Here is a 24,686-nt window from a genome sequence, read left to right on the forward strand (position 1 = left end):
ACCTGGCTCCAGTTCCAATAAAAATGAATCATTAGGGACAAAGTCTAATAGCTAGCAACAGAGTACTCTCTGACTGATTCATTCATTTCTACCTTTCTGTGTTCAATGCTCATCTGACTGAGCCACATGCTGAGAGAATATAAGAATGCCCACACTGCACACTCAGTTCCTGTTGTGAGGGGTGTGGAATGTAGCATGGTTTCTGGTTCCCCTTAAGAAAACAATTTGCTAACTTTAAATCATTCATTCACAAATACTTATTAAATATCTTCTACTCTTCATTCAATAAATATTGAATGTCTAGCTGAGTCCCAGGTACTAGAACAGACACAGAGGATACAATGGAGAGCTGATGGTCTCTACCTTTGTGAAATTCAGACTGATGGAGTTCCCCGGCCCTGGAATGGAACTGTCAAATAAAACCACCTTTAGTGGTTATTCAAGCATAGGCTACTGATCAACTGTCCTGAATGCTATGGGAGATCATTTTCTCAATTTCACAAAAAGAATATCTATATTTATATATCTATACATCTCAAAAATCTCCAGTAAATACCACATTCACTAGAGAAATTTCAGACACAGCCCCTCTAATATCAGGAACAAGATGACATTGCTTTTTAATCATAACTTTAACATAATACTTGAGGTCCTGATTAACACAATTACACACAAATTGACAACAACAACAACAAAAGGTATAAAGAAGGGAAGCGAGAGAAGAAATTCTGTAGGTGATCATGATCTTCCAGATAAAGTTCATACTTATCCTGCTAAGACCTCTTCCAACATCACGGCCTTACAGAAGCCTTCCGTGACCATCCAAACCGTATAAGATCACCTGGTTCTATGGTTTAAAACTTACTGTGAAAGCTATCAGGCATGTAGAGATTGTTTAACACAGGCACATTTTAAAATTTCAGTTCAGTTCAGTTCAGTTGCTCACTCGTGTACGACTCTTTGTGACCCCATGAACCACAGCACGCCAGGCCTCCCTGTCCATCACCAACTCCCCGAGTTTACCCAAATTCATATCCATTGAGTTGGTGATACCATCTAACCATCTCATTCTCTGTCATCCCCTCCTCCTCCTGCCTTAAATCTTTCCCAACATCAGGGTCTTTTCAAATGAGTCAGCTCTTCGCATCAGGTGGCCAAAATATTGGAGTTTCAGCTTTAGCATCATTCCTTCCAAAGAAATCCCAGGGCTTATCTCCTTCAGAATGGACTGGTTGGATCTCCTTGCAGTCCAAGGGACTCTCAAGAGTTTTCTCCAACACCACAGTTCAAAAGCATCAATTCTTCGGCACTCAGCTTTCTTTATAGTCCAATTCTCACATCTATACGTGACTACTGGGAAAACCACAGCCTTGACTAGACAGACCTTTGTTGACAAAGTAATGTCTCTGCTTTTTAATATGCTATCTAGGTTGGTCATAACTTTCCTTCCAAGGAGTAAACATCTTTTAATTTCATGGCTGCAATCACCATCTGCAGTGATTTTGGAGCCCAGAAAAATAAAGTCTGACACTGTTTCCACTGTTTCCCCATCTATTTCCCATGAAGTGATGGGACCGGATGCCATGATCCTAGTTTTCTGAATGTTGAGCTTTAAGCCAACTTTTTCACTCTCCTCTTTCACTTTCATCAAAAGGCTCTTTAGTTCCTCTTCACTTTCTGCCATAAAGGTGGTGTCCTCTGCATACCTGAGGTTATTGATATTTCTCCTGGCAATCTTGATTCTAGTTGTGCTTCCTCCAGCCCAGCATTTTAAAATTTAGAAAAATGCATATTTACAATAGCTAACACATGGAAGCAACCTAAATGTTCATTGACAGATGAATGGATAAAGAAGATGTGGTGGATGTGTGTGTGTGTGTGTGTGTGTGTGTGTGTGTAATGGAATACTATTCAGCTATAAAAAAGAATGAAATAATTCCATTTGCAGCAATATGGATGGACCTAGAGATGATCATACTAAGTGAAATAAGTCAGACATAGAAATCCAAATAGCATATGCTATTACTTACATGTGGAATCTAAAATATGATACAAATGAACTTACTTACAAAATAGAAACAAATTCACAGACATAGAAAACAAATTTATGGTTACCAAAGGAGCAGGCAGAAATAAACTAGGAGTTTGAGATTAGCAGATACAAACTAATACATATAAATTAAACAACAAGGTCCTACTATATGGCACAGGGGACTGTATTAGATACCATGTAATAACCTATAATGGGAAGAATATGAAAAAAATCTAGCTACCTATATATATCTGTATTGTTTTTCTATATACCAGAAACACAACACTGTAAATCAACTATACTTCAATTACAAAATTAATAAAATGCATTCAGCAAGGTTAGTGGATATAAGACCAATTTTTAAAAATCAAATATATTTCTCTATTTTAGCAGTAAGTAAATAGGAAATATAAGACAGAACTGGATGAAATTCATTTAAGTAATTAAAAGTCACTGTACAGGAGTTTGACTCTTTGCTTCATCTGTGCTCTTCTGCTACACACAAATGTAAAAGTACTTAACACTTCCCAAAGAAACTATTATATTTTAACTGTATTTACTTTTAAAAAATATATTTTGATATTACTTCTTTTCACAAAGGGTGTGGTACACTGAATAATGATACTCTCAAAGACAGCTGTGTCCAAAACCCTGCAATTTGTGAATGCTACTGTACATGGCAAAAAAAAAAAAAAAAAGTGGGGGGTGATATAATCATGGATTATCTAGGTGGGCTCTAAATGCAGTCATAAGTGTCCTTCTGAGAGAGAAGAGGGAGATTTGACCATAGAGCACCGAAGTCGTGTATCCTCAAGCCAAGGTACGGTCGCAGCCACCGGAAGTTGCAAGAAGCAAGGAACAGCTTCTCCCCTGGTGCCTCCAGAGAGAGGAAGACCCCATTCACACTTGATCTCAGTGTACTGAACCTGATTTTGGACTTCTGGTCTCCAGAACTTTAAGAATATGAATGTGTATTGTTTTAAGCCAGCAAGTGTGTAATAGTTTGTTACAGCATCCATTGAAAACTAATTCAAAAGGTTTTAGATATTTTATACAGCCCCCTTCAACACATACACACACACACACAGAGATGTTATAGTAACTCATAAACAAAAGCTATAAATATAAAACTAATGAAAAGAAGAATGGAAATATGATAAACCAAATATGATAAACCATTTTAGCTTGAGTGTTAGATTTCAACTCTAAGCTTCCTGGTTTACAGAGATAGAAGAAAAATGGGATTGGTTGTATAGCTTGCGTTATGGAAAGAAGGATATGTAAGTTCAGATTAAATAACATTTTTAACCAGTAAATTCTAAAGCAATTCTCCAGTGGAACTTTATATGGGGTACAGTGAGTAACATATTAGCTTATCAGCATAGTTAAAGTAACAGAGGTATGACTTTCATATAGCTATTACTCTTTAATTTTTGCATTTAACATTTTTTATTAAAAATAATGTTAGACTTAGAGAAAAGCTGCAAAAATAGTACAAAGAATTCTGTATACCCTTCATTGATTCAGAGTCTCTTAATATGTTGTACAGGCATTCTTTCTTTCTATCCACTTATCCATCCATTCCCCTCACACATATTGCGTGTATGTGAAAAAAATTTTTCTGAACGAATGTGAGTAAGTTGTAGATATAATGCCCATTTACCCCTAAATACTTAATTAAGCACATTTTATTTTTAAAAGGCTATTTTTTTATATGGCCCTAATGGCACCCCACTCCAGTACTCTTGCCTGGAAAATCCCATGGACGGAGGCGCCTGGTAGGCTGCAGTCCGTGGGGTCCCTAAGAGTCAGACAGGACTGAACGACTTCACTTTCACTTTTCACTTTCATGCTTTGGAGAAGGAAATGGCAACCCACTCCAGTGTTCTTGCCTGGAGAATCCCAGGGATGGCGGAGCCTGGTGGGCTGCCGTCTATGGGGTCGCAGAGTCGGACACGACTGAAGCGACTTAGCAGCAGCAGCAGCAATACAGTTATAGTATCAGGAAATACAAATGGACAAAATTCTATTATTTTATCTATAGGCCTTATTCAAATTTCACCAATTGCTACAAAACACCTTTTACAGTAAAAGGAAAAAAGAATTCTCTAGTTTAGGACTCAATTTAGGGTCATACGCTGCCTTCAGATGTTAGTCTCCTTAACATCTGTGTTAATCGGAAAGGTTTCTCCTCTCCTAGGAAGCCTTGATTGCATCCGCCCTGCAACCTTGGCATTTCCACTGCCAAAAGTACCATCAATTCTATCTTCTAACTGTCTTTCAAATATATCCACTCCTCTCCATCTCCCCTGCCATACTCTGAGACAAGCTATTGCAATACCATCTCACCTGATTTCTAAGGTCCTTCTATCTAATCTTCTCGCATCCACTGTGGTCTCTCTCTAATCTGTCCTTCAAATTGCAATTATTTTGATCCTTTGTAAATCTACTTATGTTACCCACTGTGCTTAAAACCTTTGTTTCTTTTAAAAGACCAACATCTTTCACAAGGATTACAAACCTAGCGTGTCCTGCCCCTTTTTGCTTCTCCAGGCTTAACTTGTGTCATGCCTGTACCGAACCCAATCTGCTAGTTTCCCTCCTATCATCCCGCTGTACTCTTCCTGGATCACTCACCACTCATCCACTGCCATGTTCAACCCTCCCTGCTTCCTGCTGCTGCTGCTGCTGCGAAGTCGCGTCAGTCGTGTCCGACTCCGTGCGACCCCATAGACGGCGGCCCACCAGGCTCCCCGTCCCTGGGATTCTCCAGGCAAGAACACTGGAGTGGGTTGCCATTTCCTTCTCCAATGCATGAAAGGGAAAAGTGAAAGTGAAGTCGCTCAGTCGTGTCCGACTCTTCGAGACCCCATGGTCTGAAGCCTACCAGGCTCCTCTGCTTAGTTACCTAACCAAAGTATTTCATCTCAAACATCCCTGCCTTATAAAAGCCAATCACCCAAACGTCATCAGTCACTTGGCTCTACACTCTCATGGTTTTCCCTCCGCGTCACAGCACTTTGTTGTTGTTCACTTACTAAATTGTGTCAGACTCTTTGCAACCCCATGGACTGCAGTACGCCAGGCTTCCCTATCTGGCACTATCTCCCAGAGTTTGCTCAAACTCATGTCCATTGAATTGATGATGCCATCCAACCATCTCATCCTCTGCCACTCCTTCTCCTCACAGCATTTACACACCAGACACATATATGTATAATTCAAAGACTGAATATAAAGACTCATCCAACCTTTATCCATAATGCTACTTGTCACAAGCCCCTCCTGGAAGGCATCTTTTCTTTTTAACCTCAATAACCAGCAGCCGCAGCCATGTAATTAACCAAGTGTTCTGTGAATGAAGTCGAGTGAAGTCGCTCAGTCGTGTCCGACTCTTTGCGACCCCATGGACTGTAGCCTACCAGGCTCCTCTCTCCATGGGATTCTCCAGGCAAGAATACTGGAGTCGGTTGCCATTTCCTTCTCCAGGGGATTTTCCCGAACTCAGGGATTGAACCCGGGTCTCCCGCATTCCAGGCAGACACTTTAACCTCTGAGCCACCAGGGAAGCCCTGTAGGAAGTGTTATGTACTTATAGCCAAAAAATTTCTTGCTTGTCTTTCAAGGTTCATCACCTATACATACATTCCTAAAATGTGTTGTCTCTCTTGTCTCTTTGAATTTTATTTGAATAAAATAATTCTGTATTTTCTTTCATGCCTTGTTTCTTTCACTTAAAATTTTTTGACATGTATAAAGTGAAAGTGAAAGTGAAGTCATGTCTGACTCTTTGCGACTCCATAGACTGTAGCCTACCAGGCTCCTCTGTCCATGGGATTTTCCAGGCAATAGTACTGGAGTGGATTACCATTTCCCACTGTAAGACTATAATACACTTTAGCATATTCATTCTATTATTAGGAGAAACTTGGGTTGATTCAAATTTGGAGTTATTATAAAAATAATGCTATGAACACTCTTTGTACTAGTCTCTGGGTTTATATTGGTACAAGGGTATGATAGTTTCTCCAGGTTTTTACCTAGGAATGAAACTGGTAGAGTGCAAGTTATGTGCATATTCATATAATGCTTCACTGTTTTCCCAACTGATTACACCCATTTGTACTCCCATCAGCTGGGTATCAAACCAGTAAGTCCTAAAGGAAATCAAGCCTGAATATCATTGGAAGGACTGACGCTGAAGCTGAAGCTCTAGTATTTTGGCCATCTGATGTGAAGAGCTGACTCAATGAAAAAGACCCTGATGCTAGAGAAGATTAAGGGCAGGAGGAGAAGGGGACAACAGAGGATGAGATGGTTGGATGGCATCACCGACTCAATGGACATGATTTTGATCTAACTCAGGGAGATAGTGAAGGACAAGGAAGGAAGCCTGGCATGCTATAGGGTCGCAAAGAGTTGGACACAACTAAGCAGCTGAACAACAGCAGCAGGGTATGAATGTAAAGCACCTATCAAGATCTGTAACTACATATTTTTGTGATTGTTTGCTTAGTATCCATCTTCCCCATTAGACTGTAAGGTCTGTGTCTACTCGTGATTACCATTTCATTCCAGTGCCTGGCACAGAGCAGGAGCTCAAGAACAACTGGCTGAATAAAAGAAGGCACTCTGGATAAGAAAGTTTAAGTGTTTTGGATGTGAACATAAGTCTATCTAACTTCACAACCCATGTCTTTTCTATCATTTACATTTTCCTTCTCTGAAAATGGTAATGATCATTTGTATCCTACTTACTAGTTTCCAATGCAATGCAAGTGAAAGTTGCCCAGTCGTGTCTGACTCTTTGCAACCCCATGGACTATAGGCCATGGAATTCTCCAGGCCAGAATAATGGAGTGGGCCGCCTTTCCCTTCTCCATGGGATCTTCCCAACCCAGGGATCGAACCCAGGTCTCCCACATTGAAGGTGGAGTCTTTACCAGCTGAGCCACAAGAGAAGCCCAAGAATACTGGAGTGGGCAGCCTATTCCCTCTCCAGCGGATCTTTCTGATCCAGGAATCGAACCAGGGTCTCCTACATTGCGGGCGGATTCTTTATCGAGTTATCAGGGAAGCCCTGAAAGTGAAAGTTGCTCAGTCGTGCCCAGCTCTTTGCTACCCCATGGACTGTCCATGGGATTCTCCAGGCCACAATAATTGAGTGGGTAGCCTTTCCCTTCTCCAGGGGATCTTCCCACCCAAGGACTGAACCCAGGTCTCCCTCACTGCAGATGGATTCTTTACCAGCTGAGCCACAAGGAAAGCCCAAGAATATTGGAGTGGGTAGCCTTTCTCTTCTCCAGGGGATCTTCCCACCAAGGGATCGAACCCAGGTCTCCCACATTGCAGGCAGATTCTTTACCAGTTGAGCCACAAGGGAAGTCCGATGCAATGGTAGCAATCAAATGTGATTACAGATGTCACTCCAATAAGCACGGAGTACCCAGTAAGTGTGCACCAATGTTCCACTGCTATGCACCTGGACTCAAAGGTCCGCAGATGGGGTATATGAAAGGTGACTGTCAATGGCAAATGGTTGATGAATGTATGTGGATTAAGATTACTTTGTGTACAAATATAGGGGTTTCAGATATCACTACAGGGAAAACCAGGGAGTGCAATTAATGCTTTCAAGTACAAATTGCACCTGTGTCCCAAATTATTCACCAGCACAAACAAAAGAAGCTTGCTCCAAGCCCCTATCAGAACAAACATTTGAAAATGCTTTTAATCCAGATGGCATCACTTTTCATCTGTGCCTGGGCTCACAGAAAGGCTGGGCAGAGAGCTGTATTACATACTGCACTTCAGCTCGGCACTGTGGGTTCAAAAAGTAAACTCTGACTTCCTATTTACACTGAAGATCTTAGGCCCCTGCGGTTTCCTGTTGCATCCTGGTGTGTCTGTGCTTTGGTTTCTGAGTTGTCTGCACAGAGCAGCAAATGGGGTCCCTCACAGTTTCACTTCATCTTGCTTTTCATAAGAAAATAAGAATTCTACAGTCTAATTGTTAGCAGATTCTACGAGGTACTCTCTCCAAGTCCTGACTTCTGAATCTGTCTGGACCTAAGCCTACCAAGAGATGTTTTCCTTTGAAAGGATGGAGACTCATGGAACCTCCAAGTGTGACCCAAGCCAGCAGGCATAGACTGACCATTCAACTTAATTTACTACATTTTACACTACTTTTACATTTATTTACTTCACTCTTAACATTCATCAAGTATAAATTTAGAGTCCCTTCTATGTACAAAGTGCTGTGTTGGGCACTGAGGAAACCATGATGAGAAGGTATAATTGCTACTCTGAAGGAGCTTAAAGCCATTTTCTGAAAGTCCCTGATTAGAATCACTGGGCCACCTGTTAAAATGACAGTATACTCCTTCCCAGAAAGACTCACTGACTCACTCCCTGTGGGAGTGGCACCTGAAGAACTGCATTTGTAAGGAGTCTTCAGGGACATTTCATGCACAGTAATTAAGAACCACTGGTTGGCGGCTCAACGGAGAATTTACAGTCTCAGCGGTGGCGGGGCAGTGTCAGAATCAGGGGCCTTTCCTATGATATATCAGACTTCCCCCAACTGCAGGATCCTTCAATTTGAGTAAATGAACCAACTAAGCATGCAGCAGAAATGGCTTTGGGTTTGCTCACATATGTATCTGAATGTTGGACCTAACCCTTACTATTAATAGCCAGGGGACTTTGGACAGATCACTCAGTTTCTCTGAACCTCATTTAAAAAAAGAAAACAACACCTGCTGTGTCTACCTCACTTAGTTATTCTGAGTATCACATTCCACAAGGCATTTTACAAACTCTAAAGCACCAAGAATGAGTTAGTCATTTTATGATCACAAAAACTAATAAACAAGAAAATTAAGCCAACCCATAAGGTTTCTCTTAAGCAGCCAGAACTAGCCCATCTCTTAACCATCCTGAACTTTACTCCCACTTTCTCCTAAACATTGTAACTGTGTATTATGTGCTTCCTTCCAAGTTCCAGCAGCTTTTTCCAGAAGCAGAACTCGAAAATGGACCCAGTTCTGGGTAGGACAGTGGGATATACTCTTGGTACCATGTTAACATTTGCAAGGAATGAATATAAAAGACAGGAGACCAGTCAGACCTGGCTTCCTCTGCCTCATCCCAGCTCTGTAATCTCTCTGACCTCAATTCTATCATCTCTTAGATGGAGAAATATGCTCTATTGGGTCATTTTAGGTTACTACCCTTTAAGGACATTTGACTTTTGTTTAATGTGAATGTATTAGTACTACCCTTTATTCTGACTTAAAACATGCCTACTATACCTTTCTCTTTTGTAAGTTAATCACCCATATTTGTTATGAGGATAAGATATTCTATATACAGGCTGCCAGACAGAGGAACTAGCACAAAGTAATTATGTAATAAATCCCAGCTATTGTTATTGCTAAATATAAACACGTTGCTTGTTCATCCCGAAGATGTTGTCCCCAGAAAATTCCTCTTCTGTACATACAACACATAAATTTGAGTAGTCTTTTGTTTGGTAAATATTTCCTTCTCTTTTTAAAATTCAAATTTGTATCCCTCAAATTGTGGTGGTCTTTACTATCTAACTTCACCAGGATTACAGATCATTTACTGTCTGTTAGCAAACCTCTCTGGGTGGACTTGATAACATGTGGTATGCTGCATTCCTCCTGTGTGCCCTAGGGATAGAGCATGAAGGAGGCTTCTCCTTGACTGCTCAATGAGCTCAGGCATGTAGGGAAGACAAGGAGTGATAAGTGCTGCTCTGGAGCTGGGCTTAGGGAGCTATGAGGGCCAGAGGAAGCAGAACTCACCAAACATGCTGGAGGAAGGGACAAGAGCCACGTGAAGTAACACCTGACCTTTGGGGAACTTTGTGTAAGACTTGCACTAAGGATACTGTAGTGACTAAGAACACAGGTTCTGGGGTCCCTGGGCTTTGGTTCAACCTCTGTTCTGCCTCCTCCTCCCATTGTGAGCTCCCCAAGCCTCAGTTTCCTCATCTGAACACTTGGGATCATAATACAATGAGAGTCATCCTAGAGTTTACTGGGAGTATCAAATAACATGGTAAATGGTCAATAAATGTGAACTGTAATAATGATGATGATTCTAGTAGTGATGAGACTCACCAGGTAGAAGAGAGCTGTGGCCATTCCAGCCAGAGTTTAAAAAAAAATATGCCTAAAGGCCAAATGAGAAAGTACAGGATCTTTGCAAGAAGAAGTCTATACTTCTTCAATCTAAAGCATTCCAAATACCAATCGCTTTTTTCATGTTTCATGGGATGGCAAAATGAATAAATAGCTTACTATTTAGAACCTATTTAACATCTCCAGTGTGAATATTCATAAGCTTTACTGAAGAAATACAAATGTGATTGATTATGGGTGCTATCCTAGATCTCACTAACATTGGTATGTAATATACTGTATACATACAGTATAAACTTTTAAAAATCTGGATATTCTCTATTCTACAAATCTTTGACCCCATGGAATTCACAAAAGGATATGGGATATACTTGTTATTAAAATATAGGATGAAAAGTCAGGAATAGCAGGGGATGAGGCCAGGGGTGGGCAGGGCTCAGGTCACACATGATCCTCTATGATCTGCTAGGATTCAAGAGACTCACTGAGAGATTTTAACTGGGAGAGTGAAGCCATCAGACTTGATATTCAGGACCATCTCCACTGTGAGTCCGTCAAAGTAGGTCCATGCAAATTAGGGCCTTGCATAACACAGAAGAATGAGTACATGTGTTACTATAACTGGCCATTCTCTCCATGGGCTCCCTCTTTTTCATGGATCATTTCCCTAATTTCAGAGAACACCAGCCCTGACTTTCAAGATCACAGCTAGTCTTTCAATGAAGAGTTACATGGAAACCTGAGGAACTTTCAGTAGATTTTAACAGGTAGGCAGATGGCAGGTAGGTAAGCCAGGATGGCCCTGTGACTCGTCTACATCAAGCAGCTCCTGGATGGCTGACCAGTTACTCACAAACACCCTCCACTTAAACATCCCCTCAATCAACAGAATCAAGGCTGTTTCTGCCTGGCTCGACTTAAGGCTAAAATCAGTGACACAAGGCCCAAACACAAATCTGGCAATTGGATGATATAGACACTTTTCAATCAGTTTTATGCTTTTGCTTATGGTCTGCTTCAAGGTATAGTTTAGTGAAACAAATCAGTTCTCACGCGGATAGAATTTTGTGACTAAACGTAGCAATGCTGCTGTAATAAGTGGGAAGGATCAGGTCATCAAGGAAAGAACCTGTTGTCTTCTTGAAGACCAGAGAGTGGACATGCTGGATCTTCGTTCTTTCACCACGTAGCCCGTCAACCCATCGAAGAAAAGGGCACCAAACTGGTATGGCCTGATGTGTTCTTCAGAAAACCTGGATGGTTGCTACCCAGCATATTTCTGTTTGTCCTTCTATCTATCAATCCAATATTTACTAGACCCACACCACGTGTCAGGTGCTATCCCAAGTGCAAGCAGAAGTGGAAATTTACTGTTCTGTGTTATCTTTCTATTACCCCTGTAAGTAACAAAGACCACAAGCTGGTATCGTTCCATAGTATAACCTGGAATATGGGCACTAAATCTTTCTCTTTCTCAAACATCACTAAACTCCATTCTCTAGAGTTCTGAAAAATACATGACAGGGGTGAGTTTTATGGTATGTGAATTATCTTTCAGCAAAAAGTTAAAAAATAATACATCATAGCACTGCAGTAACTTTCACCTCCTTGAGATTTAAGACTTTCATTCTTTTTAAACTGAATATATCCCAAATCTATAACAACATGGCCAAATTCTCCACTGGGTTTTCACACTGAACCTCTTTTTTTTTTTTTTTCCTATTGGCAGTAGGGAGCCACTGATGTTCATTAGGGAGGGACTTCCAACCTCAACCCTTCAGCACTGATTGCTCAAAAAATTTCTCATGGGTTTTTCTGGGACCTTTGTTGTCTTACATGTCATTTCTCCTGGTGTTCTCACACTGGTAAGATGGAAGAACAGAAACTACACCAAACTTCTGATGGCTCTGAGGGTCAAAAAAATAGGAAAATTTAATTAAGGTGTAAAAAGAGGTCCTTGGAGCACACACACAAGGAGAGTGGGAGATGGGGGTGAAAAATAAGGGGGAAGGGGGACTTCCCTGGTGGTCCAGTGGCTAAGACTTCATGCTCCTAATGCAGGGTGCCTGGGTTCAATCCCTGGTCAGGGAACGACAGCCCAAAAGCTGTAGCTAAGAAATGGTACAGCCAAATCAATAAATAAAGATGAAAAAAATATATATTAACAAAAACCTAGAAAACAATAAGGCAGAAGTTCTGAAACCCCAGAATGTATGTAGAAGTGGAGGAGTTGATGTGTACTGAGAACCACAGTACAAAAGCTGACACTTAGTGAGGGCTCTGCCTGTCTCAGACTCCTTTACATCCTCACTCATTCGATGGAAGAGCACTAACACTGCCCATCACTGCTAGGTCACCCTCAGCAACCACAGTATCAGAGTCACCCTTCCAGCAGATGAGTGGGAAATAGAAAAAGGGGGAATAAAAATCAATGTGGTTTTCATTTCATGCTCTTCCAAATGAATACAAAAACATCTCCGTGATTTGAGAAGTTAGTCACATGTCTTCAAATTGCCTAATTCCGTACTTGACCACAGAGCAGCGGGGAAACAGGGAAGATGATAAATAAGAAGTCTCATAAATACATGCCCAGGGGACAGTGGTTGACAAGTGATGCTGTTTATTTTTATTGTTATCATTAGTCTGGGGGCCCCTTAAAGGGCAGTGATTTGAGAGACTGAGAAGGAGGGAAAATGAGAACATTGTGGTTGAACTGCACCCAGGCCTCACTGTGCAGTTATCACCAGACTTTGAAAAAGATCTGCCTTGTAGTCGCTTCACCCCATTCCCACGAAACACCCATGTGCACAACTAACCATCCCATGGCCCCTGTCTCATTGTTCTGCAAAGAGCTGACAATGTGAGCTCTGGAATCAAACAGCCTGGGTTAGAAACATCTCCAGGACTTACTAGCTATGGACTTGGATAAGTACTTTGCCTCTCTGAAACCCAGGTTCAGTCTCTATAAAACGAGAGGATAACATTGATAACTGCATAAGGTTATTATGAGAGTTAGATACAATAATAGATGCACATTTCTTACCCCATCATAAGCATGCAGTAAATATTAGCTGCTGTTGTTACTGCTGCTAATTTCGATTCTTCCCTCTGCCACAACCATTCTTCCAGGCGAGCTGCCGTCTTTTGTGGAAAACTGGGCTCATGCCAGCTGACACACTCTCATTTGTTCTGACCTCATGAAAGGTCTTGTGTTACCTGGCTTTGCTGTGTTCCTGGTGGGCTTCCAGACACACGGGACCAGACGGCCCTGCCCAGCTTTTATGGGAGCAGAATGGCTGGATCGCACAGCACATGTGAGAGTCTCTTATAAGAAACTGCTCAACTATTTTCCGAAGTGGTTGTGCCATTTCACGTACCCGGCAGGAGCCTGTGAGGGTTCCAGTTCCACATGCTTATCAAACTTCAGTCCTTCTAACAAGTATGTCGCGAGTCTCAGTGTGGTTTGAATTTGCATTTCCCTTGTAAGGAACCATGTATGGCACCCTCTGTCCCTCAGTCTAGACCTGGGTAGAGCACTCCACTGCTATAATCATCACCCAAAGAGCACAGTTCCAACGACGTGGCCTGGTCTGAGGGGTGTTTTCTCTGGTTAGAGCTCAGGACTCTAGGACTCTTGAGCCCTCGTTTCCAAACAGAGCAGAGATCAAGCTGCAGATCTACTCTGGGCCAAGGTGCATCCTGAAGAGCTGCTGAGAAGAGACCCCGTTCTCTTCCAGGGACCCATGATAGATGGGAATGGAGAGCTCTGGAGGACTGTGAGGTGGAGGAAGGAAGAGAAAGCAGGTCCTGCTGAAGTAAAGCTGTTTAGTGAGGCTCTCACTTCCTAGAGAAGCCAAGTGAGCTCCCAGGTATCACTGGCAAGGTGGGGGTAGGAGACAGACTGACAGCATCCTGGACGGGGGAGCTTCTATCAGTTGGTCAGCCGCCCCGCCCCTGCCCCTCAGCAGAAACAGATGATGAAAGACGGCCCTACTGCAGTGGGGAGGTGTGAAAGGAGACTTAGGAAAATTCAAGCACTTGCACGCTTGTCAGCAAGGGAAGTGGTGGTGCTGGTGGGGAAGCAATCCAGCCACGTAGTCACTAAGCATCTATGAATATTATACACCAGCTCTAAACCGGACAGGATGGGATGAGAGGGGTAACAGAGACATGGACCCACTAGTGTGGACCTGATAAGCAAGTCAGCTTCCTATAAGATATGAGCTGGTAACATTAAACAGAGTCTTGTCCAACTCTTTGTGACCCCATGGACTGTAGCCCACCAGGCTCCTCTGTCCATGGAATTCTCCAGGCAAAAATACTGGAGTGGGTTGCCATTCTCTTCCCCAGGGGATCTTCCTGACCCAGGGACTGAACCCATGTCTTCTACATTGCAGGCAGATTCTTTACGGGCTGAGCCACCAGGGAATCCCCACCATTAAAACACAGATAAGCACACCTGGTAATCATGAGTGGGGAGGGAAAGCGGGAGGAGGAGACAGGGGGTTTGGGATCGACATGTATACACCGTTACATTTAAAATGGATAACCAACAAGGACCTACTGCGTAGCACAGGAAACTCTGCTCAATGTTATGTGGCAGCCTGGATGGGAGGGGAGTTTGGGGGAGCATGGATACATGTATATGTATGGCTGAGTTGCTCTGCTGTATACCTGAAATTATCACAATGTTGTTTTTTTTTTTTTTTATTCTTCCAATTTTATTTTTAAACTTTACATAATTGTATTAGTTTTGCCAAATATCAAAATGAATTGACTATATTCTAATATAAGATAAAAAATTTAAAAAATACAAATAACAATACCTATCAGTCTGTGCTAGGGACCAAAGAACACAACAGTAAATATGTCAGACTACCTAGAGAATTTACTTGGGTTAGAAGGAAAGAAGTGACAACTAATATTTATTGAGCATCTACTATGTACTATTTTTTAAATTAAGACTAACCCATTTTTAGAGATATTGTGCCTGGAAAATAGTAAGCACTATATAAGTTACTGTAGGCAGTATTATTATTGTTCTTATTTTCTGGTATTTTTTATTTTTTTAAAAGCTTTACTGAACTATAATTGGTGTTCATTAAGTTGCACATATTTAAAATATCCGGTTTGATAAATTTTGACATAGAAGACAACCACAAATAAAGATATTACTATAATCAAGGTATGTATATCCAGGCTTCCCTTGTAGCTCAGTCAGTAAAGAATTTGCCTGCAGTGCAGGAGACCTGGGTTCGATCCCTGGGTTGGGAAGATCCCCTGGAGAAGGAAATGGCAACCCACTGCAGTATCCTTGCCTGGAAAATCTCATGGACAGAGGAACCTGGTGGACTGCAGTCTATGGGGTCACAAAGAGTCAGGCACAACTGAGCGACTAACACACAAGTATATCCATCACCCCCAAAAGTTTCCTTGTGCCCATCTATAATCCTATCCTCCCGGTCCTCATTCTGCCCATGGCCCCACCATAGGCAATCACTGATCTGCTTTCTGTCATTATCTATTAGACATAAATATATATATAATGCATTTCCTAATAATTTTTAATAAATGGAATTACATATAGTTTATACTCTTTCTGTTTGGCTTCTCTCATTGAGCATAATTAATACTTTGAGATGAATCCATGTTGTATCATATTAATAGCTCATTCCCTTTTATTGCTTAGTAGTATTCCATTCTAACAATGGACCAATAGTTTCTCTATTCACTGTTGACAGGCATTTGGGTTGTTTCCAGTTTGGGGCTATTACAAATGAGACTGCTATGAACTTGAACTACTATGAACTACTACTACTATTCCTGCATGAGTTTCTGTATAGACATAATGCTTTTATGAGTGGAACAGTGGGGTCACACAGTAGGTGTATGCTGACTTTGTAAGAGAGTGCTAAACTACTTTCCAAAGTGGTTGTACCATTTCACATTCCCCTCAGCAGTGTGTTAGGTTCTAATTTCCTGCCCCTTCATCACAATGTCAGCCATTCTCACAAGCATGTAGTGGATCTCACGGTGGTTTGAATTGGCATTTCCCTAGTGACTAATGGCATGAGCATCTTCCCAGGTATTTGTCATTCAAATCTTTTCTTTGAGGAGATGTCTGCAACAACACTGGCCCTTATTTCAATCGAGTCTGCTCTCCCTCTCCCCTGGGGAATTGAGAGAAGCTATGATATGCAGAGTACATCATGAGAAATGCTGGACTGGAAGAAACACAAGCTGGAATCAAGATTGCCGGGAGAAATATCAATAACCTCAGATATGGAGATGACACCACCCTTATGGCAGACAGTGAAGAAGAACTAAAAAGCCTCTTGATGAAAGTGAAAGTGGAGAGTGAAAAAGTTGGCTTAAAACTCAACATTTAGAAGACGAAGATCATGGCATCCGGTCCCATCACTTCATGGGAAATAGATGGGGAAACAGTGGAAACAGTGTCAGACTTTATTTTTTGGGGCTCCAAAATCACTGCAGATGGTGACTGCAGCCATGAAATTAAAAGACGCTTACTCCTTGGAAGGAAAGTTATGACCAACCTAGATAGCATATTCAAAAGCAAAGACATGACTTTGCCAACAAAGGTCCATCTAGTCAAGGCTATGGTTTTTCCTGTGGTCATGTATGGATGTGAGAGTTGGACTGTGAAGAAGGCTGAGCGCAGAAGAATTGATGCTTTTGAACTGTGGTGTTGGAGAAGACTCTTGAGAGTCCCTTGGACTGCAAGGAGATCCAACCAGTCCATTCTGAAGGAGATCAGCCCTGGGATTTCTTTGGAGGGAATAATGCTGAAGTTGAAACTCCAGTACTTTGGCCACCTCATGCGAAGAGTTGACTCATTGGAAAAGACTCTGATGCTGGGAGGGATTGGGGGCAGGAGGAGAAGGGGACGGCAGAGGATGAGATGGCTGGATGGCATCACTGACTCGATGGACGTGGGTCTGGGTGGACTCCGGGAGTTGGTGATGGACAGGGAGGCCTGGCGTGCTGCGATTCATGGGGTCGCAAAGAGTCTGACACGACTGAGCGACTGAACTGAACTGAACTGATGGACCTGAAAGGGAAGAGCAAGGACTCTGGGCTCAGTCCCCTAGAGGGGGGTCAGTCCCCACTTCCTGCACATGGTGTGACCCACTTAACTGCTCTTTACCTTCATATCCTCACTTGTGAAATGGGGAGAGTAATGGTGCCCAGCTCACAGGACTGCTGAGCTGATGACAAGACATACAGGATTTAGCACAGTGCCTGGTACACTGTAGGTGCTCAATAGATGGCAGCAGCCAATACTATTGCCTGTCTTCTGATAATGACTGAGGCTGGACCAGGGATGCTGAACTTTATCCATTCAGCGCAGTGTAGAACTGTCCTGCCTCAAATGCCAGGAGAAGCACTATGCTGAGTTTTCTGATTGTTTGAGCTTCTTACTGCTCATAGAACCATGCCAAACCCCTCCTTGCCAATCAATGCCTAGCATACAGTCTGTTTTCCAAACATGTTGTTGAGGGGCCCAGGGTGAACCTCAGTATAGAGAGTACTCCTGAGAACACTGGTCCTAAAGGTTGACATCCGCAGGTCCTAGTGAATCATGCACAGGAACCTGGCTCCTTCCCTGGGAGTTGTGACTGTGGACCTATCTGTGCCTATGCACTCCCTTCCTTCTCCACCTCTCTCGTGACCTCTGCAGATGCCACTTGCCAAAGAGACTAAGGCAGAGAAACTCGCCCACTCTCTCTTAGCTGTGACCTTCTCCTTTTCTACAGTTCTATCCCAGTGGGTCTGCAATACTTACAAACCATCCAGGAGTATAGGAACTCAGTGATGGGTGCTGTAGACACAAAAGACCAAGATAAAGAGTAAGAGGGTGAGACTAGGGGGGGATCTGGTGCCTGAAACTGAGTAGGAAGAGCATCCCCATGCAGTGGGGAAACTACAGTCCTGTAAGTACTACATGCTACAGGAAAGCTTCCCTGTCTACTGAAGACTTGACTGGTCCCATTCTCCATGTGAAAGTGAGAGTGAAATAGTCGCTCAGTTGTGTTCAACTCTTTGCAACCCCATGGACCATTGTCCGCCAGGCTCCTCTGTCCATGGGATTTCCTAGGCAAGAATACTGGAGTGGGTAGCCATTTCCTTCTCCTGGAGATCTTACCGACCCAGGGATTGAACCCCAGTCTCCTGCATTGCAGGCATATTCTTTACTGTCTGAGCCATCAGGGTAGCCCCCACTCCTCCACATTCTAGTCTTAAATTTACCATCAGAATTACCACTCTGACCTGTGGTCATCTCCTCCTTGTCTGTCTTTGTCCATGAAGGCAGGCATGACACTTTATCTTATTTATCTTAATACCCTTAGTACTTAGCCAGGCAAATACAAGAAAACATTTTGGTAATGAGTGAGTCATTTAATAAATATTTTTTTAATGAACTTTTAATTTTAAAACAGCTTAGATTACAGAAAAGTTGGGAAGACAGTACAGAGTTTCATAGATTTGACACCTAGTTTTGTCATTAATATCTTACATTAAGCTAATACGTCACGATTAAAAAATGATGATATATTATCATTAACTAAAGACCTTACTTGATTCAGATTTCCTTAATGTTCATCTAACATCTTTCTTCTGTTTTAGGATCCCATCCAGGATGCCACACTACATTCAGTTGTTACATCTCTTTAGACTCCTCTTGACTGCGATAATTTCTCAGACTTTCCTTGTTTCTTGATGGCCTGGATGGTGCTGGTCAGGTATTTTGTAGCATGTCTCTCAAATGGAATTTGTCTGATGTTTTTCTTATGATTAATTAGACTACGGTTATGGGTTTGGGGGAGGAAGATAACAGAGATAAAGTGCCATTCTCCTCACATCATGGCAATAGTACATACTATCAACATTACTTATCACTGTTGGTGCTGACCTTGATCACCTGGCTAAAGTTAGCGCTCAGATTTCTCCATTGCAAAATTATTCTTTTTCCCCCTTTTTGTACTGTCCTTCCTCTTTGAAAGAAAGTTACCATGTGTAGCTCATACTTTAAGAGTAGGAAGTTATGCTCCACCTCCTTGGGGGGGGGGTATATATCTACATAAATTATTTGGAATTCTCCTGCCTGGGAGATTTGTCTCTTCTATTTACTTATTTATATCAGTATGGGCTCATATTCATAATATATATGTGACACTTTGGGTTATAATCCAATACACTTTATTTATATCTCCAGGCAAGAATACTGGAGTGGGTTACCATTCCCTTCTCCAGGGGATCTTCCTGATGCAGGGATCTAAACAATTGAACCATGGTTTCCTGCATTGCAGGCAGATTCTTTACCATCTGAGCAAACAGGGAGGTCCCCTCAAATTGTTACAGTGTTTTCTTTTTTTAACATTTCTTTATTTTTGGTGCTACTGCAAGATACTCTAGGATCATCTTGTCTATTTCCTGCCTCAGTCCCCAGTTCAGTTCAGTTCAGTTGCTCAGTGGTGTCCGGGTTGGGCTGCCGACCCCATGGACCACAGCATGCCAGGCCCCCCTATCTATCACCAACTCCTGGAGTTTACCCAAACTCATGTCTATTGAGTCGGTGATGCCATCCAACCATCTCATCTTCTGTCATCACCTTCTCCTGCCCTCAATCTTTCCCACCATCAGGGTCTTTTCAATTGAGTCAGTTCTTCACATCAGGTGGCCAAAGTATTGGAGTTTCAGTTTCAGCATCAGTCCTTCCAATGAACACTCAGGACTGATCTCCTTTAGAATGGACTGGTTGGATCTCCTTGCAGTCCAAAGGACTCTCAAGAGTCTTCTCCAACACCACAGTTCAAAAGCATCAATTTTTTGGTGCTCAGCTTTCTTTATAGTCCAACTCTCACATCCATACATGACTACTGGAAAAACCATAGCCTTGACTAGATGGACCTTTGCTGGCAAAGTAAGGTCTCTGCTTTTTAATATGCTGTCTAGGTTGGTTGGGAGAAATATCAATAACCTCAGATATGCAGATGACACCACACTTATGGCAGAAAGTGAAGAAGAACTAAAGAGCCTCTTGATGAAAGTGAAAGTGGAGAGTTAAAAAGTTGGCTTAAAACTCAATATTCAGAAAACTAAGATCATGGCATCCGGTCCCATCACTTCATGGGAAAGAGATAGGGAAACAGTGGCTGACTTTATTTTTCTGGGCTTCAAAATCACTGCAGATGGTGACTGCAGCCATGAAATTAAAAGACGCTTACTCCTTGGAAGGAAAGTTATGACCAACCTAGACAGCATATTGAAAAGCAGAGACACTACTTTGTCACAAAGGTCTGCCTAGTTAAGGCTATGGTTTTTCCAGTGGTCATGTATGGATGTGAGAGTTGGGTGATAAAGAAAGCTGAGCGCCGAAGAATTGATGCTTTTGAACTGTGGTGTTGGAGAAGCCTCTTGAGGGTCCCTTGGACTGCAAAGAGATCCAACCAGTCCATTGTAAAGGAGATCATCCCTGAATATTCATTGGAAGGACTGATGCTGAAGCAGAAACTCCAATACTTTGGCCACCTGATGCAAAGAGCTGACTCGTTTGAAAAGACCCTCATGCTGGGAAAGATTGAGGGCAGGAGGAGAAGGGGACGGCAGAGGATGAGATGGTTGGATGGCATCACCGGCTCAATGAACATGGGTTTGGGTGGACTCTGGGAGTTGGTGATGGGCAGGGAGGCCTGGCATGCTGCGGTTCATGGGGTCACAAGTAGTTGGACATGACTGAGCAACTGGACTGAATTGAATTAGGTTGGTCATAAACTTTCCTTTCAAGAAGTAAGCATCTTTTAATTTCATGGCTGCAGTCACCATTTGCAATGATTTTGGAGCCCCCCAAAATAAAGCCAGACACTGTTTCCACTGTTTCCCCATCTATTTCCCATGAAGTGATGGGACTGGATACCATGATCTTAGTTTTCTGAATGTTGAGCTTTAAGCCAACTCTTTCATTCTCTTCTTTCATCAAGAGGCTCTTTTTTCTTCTTCACTTTCTGCCATAAGGGTGGTGTCCTCTGCATATCTGAGGTCCTAGAATCAACCATTTCTCCAAGAAGGCCTGATACTTTTTATTGGAAAACAGTATTAGAAATGAAGATCTAGGCACCAGGAGTGCTTGTAGCAACTAGCTGCTAGGGTGTCCTTGTTTGAAAGACCCCTCCACTATCACAGCTAGGAAATGCATGTAGGTTTACTAAACTGAATACCTACATATGTCTATAAATATTTCTCTCTATATATATGCATCTGAGATCTACAAGAAACTCAACATGAGTTTATCTTGATGTTTTTAATTTGAACCCATTGTCACATGGATCATTCTAGCATTGCTGTTGTTACTGTTTAGCCACTAATTTGTGTCTGACTCTGCAACCCCATGAACTGCAGCATGCCAGGCTTCCCTGTCCTTAGCTAACTCCAGGAGTTTCTTCAAACTCATGTCCATTGTGTCAGTGATGCCAGCCAACCATCTCATCCTCAGTTACCCTCTTCTCCTCCTGCCTTCAATCTTTCCCTGAATCAGGGTATTTTCCAATGAGTCGGCTCTTGAATCACTTTTAACAATAATGCCATATTTGGTATATGGTGCTAGGAACAGTGCCAAACTGCTTACAAACATTACTTCACTTAATCCTCAAAACAATGTTATGTAAATACTATTGCCCACATAAAACAGACGAAGTTACAGAGGTACTAAAAGATGAAGTATCTTACCTAAGTGAGTGGTAAAGGCAATGTAAGAGCCTGCCTTTGAAATTACACCCACTATGTGATAGCTAATCATCAGGTCTACGTTCACCTAAAATGAAAAAACTTCAGTTCTGAGTGATTTAAGATGCAGATGTAATTCCTAGGTCTCACCAACTATTGTTCTGCTCAAACCTTACCTCTTCAATGCTTCCCCACCCTCCGCCCCAGGGTCCTCTCCCCATCTGTCATGCTGACTGAAGACAAGTTGCCAAGTTACGACCTGACTTGACAGCTCGAGAAAAGGGGTGCTGGGAGCGATGGCAGGGATCAGCTCCATCTGACCCCATGACTTTTCAACCTCTGGCTCACCCCTGCTGCGTATGATCTTGGGTTTTGGTGACTTGGTAGTAATTAACTCTGAACAAGCAGCTCTGCTTTCATGCAGTTAAAAAAAGAACAGTATTCTTTTTCCTTGTTAATTAAATCATCTACAAGGAAGATAAATGTGCAGCCCACACTTGTATCTTCTAAAATATCAAAGGCCTGATTAGTAAGGCTTATGTTCAACCTCAGGCTTTTTCCTCTAGATTCCTGGAAGTAACAGGGACGTGAAGAAAGGCAACTCTAAAGGACTTGTTACTTGGACATTCCTTCATTCATTCACTCTGGGTGACCTAGAAAGAGGCAACCTGGATCAAATGCAAAATATTCCTGGGAGTTTTGCCCCAATCAAAATTAGAATTAGAAACATCAGCAGTGAGGAGACAGGAAGAAAGAGAATCCTTCAGACCAAGCTGGAAATCACTTTTTGAAAACCCCACAGACCCCTCTAGTCCCTGTGTTCTGTTTGGAGAATTTTTCCTGACAGTTGGTGGTTTTACTTGCCAGAACCACAACAAAGAGGGTCCTTGAGCTTCCTGGAGAGTGTTTCCTCAGACCTGCACCTCTCTGAGACCTCACAAAGGTGTCATTGTTGCTGGCTCGCTGGGCGCCCAGCACCTGAGCCAGATCAAAGGCATTTTCCGATGCCAGCATGACCACAGTCTCGCCCTCACCACATAACATTAAAGCTGATGATTAATCCCCTTGGCCCAGGAGGTCCCTTCCCACTCCCAAGTACAAAGCGGGGTGGGGGTGGGGACTTTATTTCCAGCACAACACGACCATAATAAGCCGGCATTTTATGGCCCTCATTCATTGCAACCAACTGCAGCTGCCCATCAAACTTGTTAAAGTCCCAACAGTTGCTTCATGTGAGCCTTTTTTATCACTAGGGAAGTGTAATAAGAATCTCCACCATTTCTGAGTGTCTATTATGCATAGGGGATGTATGTACATAACTCATGTTACCCAGCAACGCTTTAAGATGGGCATCCTCACCCTCAGTGTGATGGATCAAGAATCTGAGGCTCAGAGAACTTCAGTAGCTCACATCAGGTCATGGGGTCAAAATGTGCATGAGCAGATGTCCAAACCTACACCTGTCTGACTCTGAAGCCCAAGCTCGCTCCACTCCAGTACTGGCCCTTTAAAACTGTGCACAGCACAGGAAGGCACCGAGGGGATGCATGTGGAACTCAGGCAGAGTTAGACCTGCGTTCTCAGCTCCAGCGTAAGTTTTGTGACCTTGGGAAAATGTCTGGTCTTTCTTAGGGTTTAGTTGCTTAATTTGTAAACTAGATGGTATACAACAAGCCAGCACCATTTCCATGAAGACACCAGGAAATTAAGACATGGGGATGTCATAGACTCATGTTCAAACAGATTTGCTGTTGCTCACAAATCCAAACTGAGTGGGGTAAAAGTATTCAATACTTAAGACTTTATAGGAGAAACCAGGTTAGACGTGTCCCTGTGAAAATGGGAGATGATTGCAACAGGCTTAAAACAGTGTTCAGTGAAGACAAGCTGGATAGTGTAGACTCACAGAGCGGGAGATGAGGGCTGAGTGTCCTGGTGGGCACCTCCTGCCCTCCAGCTCACGGTGGCCTTAGGCCTCCGTAGATTTCTCCCTTCAGGGACAGCCAAGCCTTATGACAGGGCTGCTGAGGGAAAGACAGAGGCCAGGACTTTTCAAGAAGTTCCATTTAAAAGTGTGTCCACAGAAACAAGCAGAAGAAAATTTTTTTGAGGAGGTTTAAGAAGTCCAGTGTACTGTCCTCTTAGGAAGTTGTCTCTAAGCCTGGACCCTTCCTAGGCAGGCACTGTATCCTTTCTGCCCAGCACACCAGTGCTAGCGATGGGGAGCTAGCCCTGGCAAAGTGCTTACTCCCTGTGCGCACACCTCGATTCATCCTCACCGCACTATGAGACACGTACTCTAACTCTCTCATCTCACAGAGGAATCCGGGGTCCAGAGAGGCTAAATGCTGTCTAAGGGCCCATTGTTAGGAAGTGGAGGAACTGGGATTGGAAACCAGTCCGGTGGCCCCGTCATCTCTATGAAATGTGTGAGAACCCTGACACCATGTCTGCTGCATACTAGATGCTCAGCTTCTCAAGTTCAATCTGAATCTACACCAAGGGGCCTTGTACCATAGTACCTGTTATCATTCTATCTCACCAATGGGAAGACTCATATCATGCTTATGTCCCCAGGGTTTAGCACAAGAGCAAAGGATCAGTGGATAAGTAAATGTATCAATATTTACTCAACCAAAGTATTACATGGTATAACAGGCTCATTGGTCCCCACAGTAACTAAACACAGTTTCTCAGGGCCTACGAGTTCCTCCACTGTGGTAGGGTTTCTGCCC

At 42.7% G+C, this 24,686-nt stretch overlaps 1 protein-coding gene across 9 annotated transcripts in view; it reads right to left on the reverse strand.

Annotated features, from left to right (window-relative positions):
• Nucleotides 1–24,686, reverse strand: part of FGGY (FGGY carbohydrate kinase domain containing) — a 523,869-nt gene that overhangs the window by 207,414 nt on the left and 291,769 nt on the right. The window lies entirely within an intron of this gene.

This window comes from Bos javanicus, chromosome 3, assembly GCF_032452875.1.
Source record: "Bos javanicus breed banteng chromosome 3, ARS-OSU_banteng_1.0, whole genome shotgun sequence".
Taxonomy (NCBI): Eukaryota; Metazoa; Chordata; class Mammalia; order Artiodactyla; family Bovidae; genus Bos; species Bos javanicus.